The following is a 12,614-nucleotide window of genomic DNA, read 5'->3' as shown; positions in this document are numbered from 1 at the left end:
ACAACAACCTGAAATCCCAGAATGGAAATGGGAAAACATTACCATGGATTTCATTACTAAATTGCCAAGGACTGCAAGTGGTTATGATACTATTTGGGTAATAGTTGATCGTCTCACCAAGTCAGCACACTTCCTGCCAATAAGAGAAGATGACAAGATGGAGAAGTTAGCACGACTGTATTTGAAGGAAGTCGTCTCCAGACATGGAATACCAATCTCTATTATCTCTGATAGGGATGGCAGATTTATTTCAAGATTCTGGCAGACATTACAGCAAGCATTGGGAACTCGTCTAGACATGAGTACTGCCTATCATCCACAAACTGATGGGCAGAGCGAAAGGACGATACAAACGCTTGAAGACATGCTACGAGCTTGTGTTATTGATTTCGGAAACAGTTGGGATCGACATCTACCATTAGCAGAATTTTCCTACAACAACAGCTACCATTCAAGCATTGAGATGGCACCGTTTGAAGCACTTTATGGTAGAAAGTGCAGGTCTCCGATTTGTTGAAGTGAAGTGGGGGATAGACAGATTACGGTTTCGGAGATAATACAAGAAACTACCGAGAAAATCATCCAAATTCAACAAAGATTGAAAACCGCCCAGAGTTGACAAAAGAGCTACGCGGACAGTAAAAGAAAAGATATAGAGTTTGAAATTGGAGAAATGGTCATGCTTAAGGTTTCACCTTGGAAAGGCATTGTTCGATTTGGTAAACGGGGGAAACTAAATCCAAGGTACATTGGACCATTCAAGATTATAGATCGTGTCGGACCAGTAGCTTACCAACTGGAGCTACCTCAACAACTCGCGGCTGTACATAACACTTTCCACGTCTCAAATTTGAAGAAATGTTTTGCTAAAGAAGATCTCACTATTCCGTTGGACGAAATCCAAATCAATGAAAAACTTAAATTCATTGAAGAACCCGTCGAAATAATGGATCGTGAGGTTAAGAGACTTAAGCAAAACAAGATACCGATTGTTAAGGTTCGATGGAATGCTCGTAGAGGACCCGAGTTCACCTGGGAGCGTGAAGATCAGATGAAGAAGAAATACCCGCATCTATTTCCAGAAGATTCGTCAACACCTTCAACAGCTTAAAATTTAAGAACGAAATTTATTTAACGGGTAGGTACTGTAGTGACCCGAACTTTTCCATGTTTATATATATTAATTGAGATTGTTATTTTACATGATTAAGTGTTTCCAACATGTTAAGCAATCCAACTTGTTAAGACTTGATTAATTGAAATATGTTTCATATAGACAATTGATCACCCAAGTTGACCGGTGATTCACGAACGTTAAAACTTGTAAAAACTATACGATGACATATATATGGTTATATATATAGTTAACATGATTTTATTATAAGTATGTATCTCATTAGGTATTTTAACAATGAGTTATATACATAAAAATGAGACTATTAATTTAAGAAACTCGAAAACGATATATATAACGATTATCGTTATAACAACGTCTTACTAGGTACATATGAATCATATTAAGATATTGATACACTTGGTTAATTATGTTAAATGATAATTAAATATATAATTAAGTGTATTAACAATGAAATACATATGTAAAAATAAGACTACTAACTTAATGATTTCGAAACGAGACATATATGTAACGATTATCGTTGTAACGATATTTAACTGTATATATATCATACTAAGATATATTATATATCATAATATCATGATAATATAACAATTTAACATCTCATTTGTTATAATAAACAATGGGTTAACAACATTCAACAAGATCGTTAACCTAAAGGTTTCAAAACAACATTTACATGTAACGACTAACGATGACTTAACGACTCAGTTAAAATGTATATACATGTAGTGTTTTAATATGTATTAATACACTTTTGAAAGACTTCAAGACACTTATCAAAATACTTCTACTTAACAAAAATGCTTACAATTACATCCTCGTTCAGTTTCATCAACAATTCTACTCGTATGCACCCGTATTCGTACTCGTACAATACACAGCTTTTAGATGTATGTACTATTGGTATATACACTCCAATGATCAGCTCTTAGCAGCCCATGTGAGTCACCTAACACATGTGGGAACCATCATTTGGCAACTAGCATGAAATATCTCATAAAATTACAAAAATATGAGTAATCATTCATGACTTATTTACATGAAAACAAAATTACATATCCTTTATATCTAATCCATACACCAAGGACCAAAAACACCTACAAACACTTTAATTCTTCAATTTTATTCATCTAATTGATCTCTCTCAAGTCCTATCTTCAAGTTCTAAGTGTTCTTCATAAATTTCAAAAGTTCTAGTTTCATAAAATCAAGAATACTTCCAAGATTGCAAGTTTACTTCCAAGTTTTCTAAATCCATTCCAAGTAATCATCCAAGATCAAGAAACCTTTGTTACTTACAGTAGGTTATCTTTCTAATACAAGGTAATAATCATATTCAAGCTTTAATTCAATTTCTATAACTATAACAATCTTATTTCGAGTGGAAATCTTACTTGAAATTGTTTTCGTGTCATGATTCTGCTTCAAGAACTTTCAAGCCATCCAAGGATCCTTTGAAGCTAGATCTATTTTTCTCATTTCCAGTAGGTTTATCCAAGGAACTTGAGGTAGTAATTATGTTCATAACATCATTCGATTCATACATATAAAGCTATCTTATTCGAAGGTTTAAACTTGTAATCACTAGAACATAGTTTAGTTAATTCTAAACTTGTTCGCAAATAAAAGTTAATCCTTCTAACTTGACTTTTAAAATCAACTAAACACATGTTCTATATCTATATGATATGCTAACTTAATGATTTAAAACCTGGAAACACGAAAAATACCGTAAAATCGGATTTACGCCGTCGTAGTAACACCGCGGGCTGTTTTGGGTTAGTTAATTAAAAACTATGATAAACTTTGATTTAAAAGTTGTTATTCTGGAAAAATGATTTTTATTATGAACATGAAACTATATCCAAAAATTATGGTTAAACTCAAAGTGGAAGTATGTTTTCTAAAATGGTCATCTAGACGTCGTTCTTTCGACTGAAATGACTACCTTTACAAAAACGACTTGTAACTTATTTTTCTGACTATAAACCTATACTTTTTCTGTTTAGATTCATAAAATAGAGTTCAATATGAAATCATAGCAATTTGATTCACTCAAACGGATTTAAAATGAAGAAGTTATGGGTAAAACAAGATTGGATAATTTTTCTCATTTTAGCTACGTGAAAATTGGTAACAAATCTATTCCAACCATAACTTAATCAACTTGTATTGTATATTATGTAATCTTGAGATACCATAGACACGTATACAATGTTTCGACCTATCATGTCGACACATCTATATATATTTCGGAACAACCATAGACACTCTATATGTGAATGTTGGAGTTAGCTATACAGGGTTGAGGTTAATTCCAAAATATATATAGTTTGAGTTGTGATCAATACTGAGATACGTATACACTGGGTCGTGGATTGATTCAAGATAATATATATCGATTTATTTCTGTACATCTAACTGTGGACAACTAGTTGTAGGTTACTAACGAGGACATCTGACTTAATAAACTTAAAACATCAAAATGTATTAAAAGTGTTGTAAATATATTTTGAACATACTTTGATATATATGTACATATTTGTTATAGGTTCGTGAATCGACCAGTGGCCAAGTCTTACTTCCCGACGAAGTAAAAATCTGTGAAAGTGAGTTATAGTCCCACTTTTAAAATCTAATATTTTTGGGATGAGAATACATGCAGGTTTTATAAATGATTTACAAAATACACACAAGTACGTGAAACTACATTCTATGGTTGAATTATCGAAATCGAATATGTCCCTTTTTATTAAGTCTGGTAATCTAAGAATTAGGGAACAGACACCCTAATTGACGCGAATCCTAAAGATAGATCTATTGGGCCTAACAAACCCCATCCAAAGTACCGGATGCTTTAGTACTTCGAAATTTATATCATATCCGAAGGTTGTCCCGGAATGATGGGGATATTCTTATATATGCATCTTGTTAATGTCGGTTACCAGGTGTTCACCATAGGAATGATTTTTATCTCTATGTATGGGATGTGTATTGAAATATGAAATCTTGTGGTCTATTGTTACGATTTGATATATATAGGTTAAACCTATAACTCACCAACATTTTTGTTGACGTTTAAAACATGTTTATTCTCAGGTGAATACTAAGAGCTTCCGCTGTTGCATACTAAAATAAGGACAAGATTTGGAGTCTATGTTTGTATGATATTGTGTAAAAACTGCATTCAAGAAACTGATTTCGATGTAACATATTTGTATTGTAAACCATTATGTAATGGTCGTGTGTAAACAGGATATTTTAGATTATCATTATTTGATAATCTACGTAAAGCTTTTTAAACCTTTATTTATGAAATAAAGGTTATGGTTTGTTTTAAAAATGAATGCAGTCTTTGAAAAACGTCTCATATAGAGGTCAAAACCTCGCAACGAAATCAATTAATATGGAACGTTTTTAATCAATAAGAACGGGACATTTTAATTTCAGTGATGTGGACCAATAATAAATAATAAAATAGAATAATTTAAAAAGAGAAAAAAAAACTCACAAACCCACCGTCGATGGATGGACGGTGGGAAGCAAATGGTGAAATGGACACCGGGGGGGGGGGGGGGGGTCGTGTACCCTCAATCAATTTTTAAAGGACGGTGAGAAAATACTTGGACACCGTATGCTCTTATAGTTGGATATTACATTTCAAAATATATTTTATATTATATTAGTCGGACAAAATTTTGTAGTTGATCCCTCAACTTTGTACTAAATAGTGTAGTTGACCTTAAATATTTTTTTAACTACGTTGACTTCGAACTATATATTATTTCATAAATGACCCTAACATTAGCGAACTCAACACATGTGCAAAGCAGTTGGGAGTGTTTTTATCTTTTCAATTTTTCTCTACTTTATACACATCTTTTTTCGCTCTTCTCCATTTCATCTTCAGTTTTAATCCCTAACAAAAACCAAAACAAATCCAATCTTTGCTTCATAACATGTCATACACATCATATTATTTAGGATATACTCGTAACTACAATACATACATCTACCACAATATAATACATGCACAAAACGTTACAAAATTATGTTTATCAACATCCGTAAGGTAACTTACCTTGCTTACCCATTATGTATAACATGTGGTGTATCTCCACGTACCTGTATTGATCCTCGTGACTTGTTTGCCTTATCGATACTTCTCCATTTAGTCATTTAAGGACTCATAATCCGGCCTTTCACCCGAGCTCCATTCTTAGCTTAGTCCTTTTAAAACTTCCTTAACATCTTAAAATCATATTAGTAATTTAACATACAATTGTCATAATGTCAAATATCAAATCCATCACTCACATAATTAGACTCATACTATAGCTATCATGTCAACACCATAAAGGCATTCACAATCATATTTCCATATTTACTAAGACAACCAAAATTTTAAACGTATTACTCATTGATGAATGCGTTTTTGGGTAGGGAAAAAATGGTCAAAAGACATATAGTTGAAGGGTAAAATGTGTAAATGTTTAGGGGTAAAACAGGAGTATAAATGGTAACTTAGGGGGACTAATTTGTAACTTTTCAATTAATATAATAATTATTAAATAATACTAACCCAATTTTTTGAGAGGATTTATCTTTTTTTTTTTCCCGCTGTGAGTTGGGTTTCTCCGTCATCACCATTTAACTCGAAATAATTTTACAAACAAAATGCAACCAATTATATTCGAAACAGAGTTTTTTTAAAAGGAAAATTTTTGGATAAATTATACAAACCCAACTAACTATATGAAGTAGATGGCTAAAGCAAGTGGTAAGTCTAAGAGTTTGTAAGGGAAAAGACCCGATTTCGAGTCCTTCTGCCCTTTTTTTTGTTCGCAAATTTTTTCTCACTTCTCGCTCAACGTTAGTTTCGTAAAAGACGTTAAAATGTTCCATCGACTGCAACGCGCGTGCCATTAGATACATTACATACCAAGCAACGTATATCTAAATGCAACCGCCGCAACGTGCATCCGAATTCTTTATAGTTATCAACAATTTAATTATCAATCTTGTACCGAATATTCTCTTACCAGCTCACAAATAATTTGTTTGTACATTATAAAATTACCCAATTTTAAAAAATAATACCATCCGTCGCAAATACTTTATGCATACATATAATTTTTAGCGACATTCATATGAGTTATATGCAGAGGCGAAGTCATAATTTACGAATAACGATGACAATTCACGAAAATTAAGTATTAATATAAAATTTTCATATATACGTCCTAACTATTTAAATATAAAATCATACGAGGGAGACTAATATTCATAATTATGAGATGTTTGGCAATTAATTCACAATTTCTAATACACTATAATTGATATATTGTAGGAGTTGGGAGTGATAAAGCATCTACATATATTTTTTTATTTTTGTCTCTAGATACGTGGGTCGTCATTAAAAATAGAAGAAAATATATATAAGTTTGTGATTTTCTAAGGACATGATGGCTATTATTAAAGCTGTTGACGGTTATATTTATGTACAATATTTCAGTACAGTACGATAGCTTTTTAGTGATTAGTAATTATAAAATAAAATAATACAGTAAGTTTTCAAGACATGAAGTTTGCTTGATTTGAACAAAAATGAAATGTTTTTGTTGGTGCATTATAGTCCCAAGGTTCATTACGATCAAGTTGGAACGCTTATACGTTTAATCTTCGCTGCTGGAATGCAACCGTACGGTTGCAGGTATGCAACCGTACAGATACGGATACACAGTGCAACCGCACGGTTGCAGGGGTGCAACCGCACGGTTGCACACGCTGCGTAATATATAAAGAGAACTTCGGGTTATTTGTTAGGTTAACGATCCTAGCCGCACTAAAATGAAAGGACCCGTTCATATACATTATAAACGATTCACAATAGTTGATTACATCGCGAGGTATTTGACCTCTATATGATACATTTTACAAACATTGCATTCGTTTTCAAAAGACAAACTTTCTTTACATCGAAAGTTGACGGCATGCATACTATTTCATAATACATCCAACTATAATTGACTTAATAATAATCTTGATGAACTCAACGACTCGAATGCAACGTCTTTCGAAATATGCCATGAATGACTCCAAGTAATATCCTTAAAATGAGCTAATGCACAACGGAAGAATTTCTTAATACCTGAGAATAAACATGCTTTAAAGTGTCAATCAAAAGGTTGGTGAGATCATTAGTTTATCATAATCAATCATTTCCCATTTATATAATAGACCACAAGATTCTCATTTTTCCATAAATCTCATTACACTCGCAAGTGCATAAAAATCATTCATATGATGGACGCCTGATAACCGACATTAACATAATGCATATAGAATATCCCCCGCATACTCGCAAGTATGCCATAAATATTGGCAATCGCAATCACCATTTAAATCGAAGTACTAAAGCATTCCAAATTCCAGAATGGGGTTTTTTAGGCCCATAGATCTATCTTTAGGATTCGCGTCAATTAGGGGCTATTTTCCTAATTCTTAGGTTACCAGACTTGAAGGGGCGATATTCAGTTTCGATAATCCAACCATATAATGTAGTTTCGATTACTTGTGTCTATTTCGTAAAATATTTATAAAAGCAGCGCATGTATTCTCAGTCCCAAAAATATATATTGCAAAAGCATTTAAAAAGGGAGCAAATGAAACTCACAATATTGTATTTCGTAGCAATTAAGCATATGATGGCATTGAACAAGTGCAAGGTTGGACTTGGATTCACGAATCTATATTAATTATATATATTTATATGACAATTTAGGTCAAGTCATAGTGTATCACAATCCTAATGCTCGAGACTAAATATGCAAAAGTCAAGAAAAGTCATATTGACCAAAATGTCTTCCAAAATTTATACATGATTATTATATAGTTTAAATATAGTCGTTTTATATATTTAAATATTTTTAACAGATTTTATTAAAGTAAATAATATTATTCTTTTATTAATAAATAAAATTTTATATTAAAATTTATATAATAAAAATATACTTTTATATATCTTAAGTAATAAAATTTATAAAGTTCATTTAATATCATAAAAATAATATGATAGGTATTATTAATGTAATTATATTATACGTAGTAAAATATCTTTGTATCACATATTTATTTGATAAAATAATATTGATAATAATAATAATAATAATAAGTAAAAGTTGTATTATTTTATAATAATTATTATTATTCTACTAATAAAAATAACAATAATTATATTTTCTAAAAATGATAAAATGATAATTTTTATTAATAATAGTACTAAAATGATAATAATAATGAAGTTTCATATTAACAATGATATTTTATCAAAATTAATAATTTTAGTAAAAATGAAAGTTTTAATATTAATAATTCTTTTAATAATAATAATAGTAAAATAATGAAAACGATATTTTTTCCTTTAAATCAATATCTTACAGTATCTTAATTTCATCATGATACTCATACTCATTATTTTCTAATCGCTTCGTTTAATAGCTTTTAGTCGTCTTTTATATCGCGTTCATATTAATAATAATAATAATAGTAATCATAATAATTAGATGTTACTAATATTAGTTTTAATTATAATAATACTAATGATAATAATATTAATGATAATACTAATAACTATTTGAATGATAATAATAATAATAATAATAATAATAATAATAATAATAATAATACTAATTATAACCTTAACGATAATAACGATAATAATAATAATAAAAATAACAATAATATCTTTTATTAATAACGACAATGATAATAATAATAATAATAATAATAATAATAATAATAATAATAATAATAATAATAATAATAATAATAATAATAATAATAATAATAATAATAATTAGATTATAACGACGATAATAACGACGATAATAATAATCACTTTTACAAAAATTCAATTGACTATAACTTCTAAACCGTTCATCGAAACCATTCGATATCTAAATGAAAAGTTCTCAATTTTTCGCTAGCTTTCCAACGACATGCATATCATATACCTTATCTTAATAGCATATGTATTTAATTCAAGATTCGACATAACCTATCTAATGACAATAACGAATGTATAAGCATGCATAATCCTATATACTCGAGCACTAGTCAGGGATACACTAATAATATATAAAAGTTAAGTTATGAGTGCTCACCTATCATTATTAAGATTCAAGATTGCAGGAAAAGTATGTAGACGCAACGAGGATGATAAACACTAGTTTGACTCACGAGCAATACTCCCGAACCATACCCATAACCTCCATAGCTATAACCCATAATTTCCTTAGCTCTATCCCGCTCGAAAAACAATTTCGAAATCACTCGGACAGCACTTCGTCGTAATATTTTATGTATACTAATAATATCTTGAAATAATACGAAGTAAATATATATATGTAAATCGATTGAGAGAGTTTAGAGAAAAATATTTTTAAGTTTCTATGAAATAATGAAACCTATTGGATTCTATTTATAATAGATTTTTGAATTATTAAAGTGAATTATTAAAGTGAATTATTAAAGTATGAATTATTAAAGTGAATTATTAAAGTATGAATTATTAAAGTGAATTATTAAAGTTAAAGTAAAGTAAAAATAAAGTAAAGATAAAGTTTAAGTATAGTAAAAGCATAAAACTATGTAGGTATAATACGCATATAAATATATATAATATTAATTTAAATCGTTATATATATTTAATAAAATAAAATATAAATATCTCTATCTTTATCATACTGGTTAAGTAATGAGTTGTCAAAAGTGGTTCTAGATATTTATAATAGTTATATACGTTTTAATAATAAAGTTCTTTTTTAAACTGAAAACATTTTTGTACGTTTGAAACTAAATCAAATAAATATGATAATTTTATTTTCCAAAACTAAATATATTTAAGAATCATTTTGTTTAAAGGTTAAAATAATAAAAATCGTTATATCATAAAACGTTTTAGAAAAGTAGAATCATATATATTCATAATAGGTTTCAAGTTTTTAAATTACAGTCTGTTGGTAAAGCATGGGGTAAAGTCCAAAGGTTAAATAAATGTATGAAATCATCTTAATGAAAAATGTCGAGTTACTTAACTTGTCGATATCCAACATCTAAGTTATTTACACTCCACGTTCTTACTTATAAATCACTTTACCATTTTTCGAATTTTGTCAAAAAGAATAGATTTTTTAAATCACAGTGGACCTCATAACATGGACCCGTAATCATATCACAATGTATATGATAAATCAATCATTTGATATTATCTTTTAATTTTATCGATAAACATATTGAAACAAATATGTTCATGTAAAGTATTATACGTTTAATACATTATTAATATTCTCAAGTTATATATATATATATATATATATATATATATATATATATATATATATATATACATATCTATTTATATATAACGGTTCGTGAATAGTCAAAAATTTGGTCGAGGTTATAATGAATGTATGAACACAGTTTAAAATTCTTGAGATTTAACTTAATAAACTTTACTTATCGTGTCGGAATAATATAAAGATAAAGTTTAAATATGGTTGGAATTTTCCGGGTTGTCACAGTACCTACCCGTTAAAGAAATTTCATCCCGAAATTTTAATGGGATGGTCATGGCTGACAATAAGTATGTTTTCATGACGTATACGAGTTGAAAATTAGAGTTTTATTATCATCAAGTAATATAGATAAAGCAATTTGATTTTTGTGAAGAGTACGAGTGAAGTTATCACAAAAGAATGAAATGAATAAATGCACGTTCTTTTTAACCAATGACATAGTCACGGTTGATTTCCGAAATTCAAGGAATTTAGAGAAAATCTTCGTAATAAGATTTGGTTCTTCGGTAATTAAGGAAGTTAGGATCCGCTTTGATTAAATGCGATAATCTGTTTTGATTGCTCTGTCGGATATTTTACTATAAATCCACCCCTTTCATTTCCTTGTAATTTACACCTTCTATTCTTTCTCCCTCAACTCATATTTTAAAGTATTCGTCAATATGCTCCATCCAGTACTGATTCTTGATATACTCCTCACTTTCATATCTGTCATTCTTCTCTTTTATCTACCACCGGAGGATTTTATTTATTTCTACTATTACCTTGGGGTTATAGTAATTTTAATACTCCCGTGCCTCTACGTGGCAATACGTATTGATATGCACGGTTTGTAATTTATGTGTTGTTGTCGAGCTTTATATTTTCTTGTATATTCAAGAGTTCCATACTTTTGTCTCCCCTTCCCGACTTCAAGTCAAGCGAATAATGGTCCAGAATTTATAGGTATGGATTTTGGAATGAACATAATTAATGTTTTAAGAAAGGAATTGTAATGACAAAATCTTGAATTGTCAAATTACTAGAATACCTCGGACAAGACCGAATCATCAAGAAAAAATTTTTCTTGATATTCTTAGGGGTTAAATAGAATACCAGAATCGTGTAACATGGCACATGATGATGTTACGATCTGTGAATCATCACGTTCCATTTAGAAACTCAGCAGGACTTACTGTAATATAATCACGTTGATCAAGTGTCATTATATTATACTAACCCATGCTTCAGTTTCCAACACTACTTCAAAACATTCTTATTTTAAACTTGAAGGTTTCAGAATTTAGAAACAAAAATAGTTTCTTTTATGATGTAATACAGATAGTGCGAAGAGGTAAATGATTTCGGATAAGAATAATTATGGAAATATCTTCAGAAATATGGAGGATATTTATAATGAAAGATACGATGATATCTTAAAATTTCTAATATCAGAGGATGATGAAGAATATTGTCCGCAAGGGTTTAGAGTCAGGAGCAAAGTATTCGTTAATGACTTCGGCAGATACTGAATCATTTGGATTCTTTGAAGGCGGTTTAGTCTTTGTGATTTGTCCACAGCCTCCTTCATAACTGGCTCAATCCGTTTTCCAGTTCCAAACCTTCTCTTTTTCTGAGCTTTGCCAACACACTATTCTTTATCATCAAACTTTTTACTGTTAAGGTCGTTTACAGTTTTTGCTGCTTCATCGGCATTTTTTCAAAATTTCGAGAACTAGTTCGCAGTTTAGGGTATTTTTCAGAAACTTCACATTCGAAGTATGTAAGTCCAGGAGATAGATGTTATATGTACACATATAACTGTTGGTGTAGACATGCTGCAAGATTTCAAAATACTGATTGCTAATTCCCGATGATTCGTATGGGAATTCCTGTTACAAGATGCAGATGAGTAAATGATGGGGTTTTGATGATTTTTCGGAAAATCCTAGATCATTACGGTTGCTGATAAGTTTACTTCTAATGTGGTGGAATATAAATGGTTCCCCGGTAACGATGGCGAAATGGCAACGTATATATCAAGGTTATAATAAGGTTAGTCCGACTGAAAAGTTAAAGTCGACTTGCTGGAGTTGTGACAAAATTGGCTACTTTGAAAAGAGATTGAAAAGTTA

The sequence above is a fragment of the Rutidosis leptorrhynchoides genome, chromosome 3 (genome assembly GCF_046630445.1).
Source record: "Rutidosis leptorrhynchoides isolate AG116_Rl617_1_P2 chromosome 3, CSIRO_AGI_Rlap_v1, whole genome shotgun sequence".
NCBI classification, from domain to species: Eukaryota; Viridiplantae; Streptophyta; class Magnoliopsida; order Asterales; family Asteraceae; genus Rutidosis; species Rutidosis leptorrhynchoides.
Note: the sequence above shows the minus strand (reverse complement) of the source record.